The 1,606-nt window shown below is 36.2% G+C and overlaps 1 protein-coding gene across 1 annotated transcript in view; it reads right to left on the bottom strand.

Moving 5' to 3' along the window:
* Positions 1–910, bottom strand: part of LOC117103005 (complement C1q-like protein 2) — a 3,887-nt gene extending 2,977 nt beyond the window's left edge. The window contains exon 1 of the mRNA XM_033243468.1: positions 802–910. The gene's annotated coding sequence lies outside the window, so the exon portion shown is untranslated. The remainder of the gene's footprint in view (positions 1–801) is intronic.
* Positions 911–1,606: the final 696 nt, after the last annotated feature.

Genomic DNA, 1,606 nt, shown 5'->3' with positions numbered 1-1,606 from the left:
ACCCCCTGTCTCTTATACACATCTAGATGTGTATAAGAGACAGGTCCACGGTCGAAGCCAAGGTGAGGTCGCCGAAACCCCCAAAGCAAGAGGATTTTTGTGCTTTATGGGTCTAAATAATGCTATAAAATCAGATATGTTTGAAAACGTCTGTGTCTGGGTGGGTCTGCAGTGCATTAGTTGGGTTGGAGAACTTATTTGGGATTTAAAGAGGGGGTTCGCCAAAAAAGAGGGGGGTTTGCTAGAAAAGGGGGGTTCTCCCGAACCATAAAACCTCCCCTTGATACGGGCCTTGTCTACTTAGTGACATGAAAGCATCAAATTCTGAATATGAAACTACTTATCCCGGTGTCCAAAATGAAACCGTAAAATAGAATAGGCCTTACTAATTTGAGAGCCGTTAATGTGTGAATTAATTGTGTAGGCTTATTTTTTAATTTATAAATATTTCACAATAGCAGATTATTTACAAAATTACCGAATGGATCGATGCTGCTCCATAAACAAAACCTCTTTCTATAATATGAGGGTCAGGGGCCTCTAATAAATACCACTACCGCTGATATAGCGTAATGGTTCCAACTTTGCAGAGACACGAGTTTTTTAAATACGAAAATCAATTTAATGAAACAAAAAATGAACTACAGTATAAAACAATTCAAGATTATAAAAAAATACAGTTGTATAACAATGTAAAACATGTCTGCAAACCTGTGAAAGCTTCGGAAAAACAAATTAATTCTGTCTTGAAATTGGTTTTAGAACATCTCAACTATGAAATTAAATTAGAAAATGTTTTACCTTTATGTGGTTCTTTCTTCTTGTCGGAACGATGTTCTTCGTTAAGAAGTAAAACGGACTGATACGAACTCTCGGCGTCCTACCTTAATATATACCCTCTGGACCTGAATATTCTTCCATAACGCTCATAAACATCCATTATTTGCATACTAGAACACCTATATAGATCATTGTCACTTGATTTGTTGATTTATTGTCACGTGACATGGTTATATACACTATTTCGTCACTTGTCATACAAATTTTGTTCATCCGTGCATTTTATTATCATTCGTTTTGTCCCACTGCATGGCTAAACCTAATGTACAATGTTTTCATTGATTGAAAGAATAGGGACTGCTCCATTCTGGAGAAAGGTAGACCTACCTTTTCTTCATAAAATATCGAATTGCAATGATCTATTTTAGGTGTGCTATAAAACGAATAATGAATGTTTTGTAATCGTGAAATAAGAAGAATATTTTCATTCTTTGAAAGATTGACAGTCAATTTTTCAACTAACGAAAATATTTTTCCATTGGTTCTTGTTCTGGTTCTGGTGGGTAAAGCCGACCTCCCAAGAACTCCAGAAGTGTAGGAGTATATTAAACAGGAGGGGTAGAAATAGTGTCGAATGATAGGAAAGGTCTACGATTGCAGTTTAAGGGTGTGTTCACACACACGGCGTAAGACTGGCGTAGCTTCCGTCAGCGTAAGCTAATCCACAGATTGAAATTCAAAAGTGTTTTCGCTATATTAACGCTTGCGTTAAACTAGTAATAATATAGGGCCTATTGGGGAATAGTTTACAGTTTTAAATAATGTA

The sequence above is a fragment of the Anneissia japonica genome, unplaced genomic scaffold (genome assembly GCF_011630105.1).
Source record: "Anneissia japonica isolate Jap-2015-1 unplaced genomic scaffold, ASM1163010v1 scaffold287623_len557403_cov176, whole genome shotgun sequence".
In the NCBI taxonomy this organism is placed as follows: domain Eukaryota; kingdom Metazoa; phylum Echinodermata; class Crinoidea; order Comatulida; family Comatulidae; genus Anneissia; species Anneissia japonica.
This window is presented reverse-complemented; position numbering and strand designations above follow the sequence as displayed.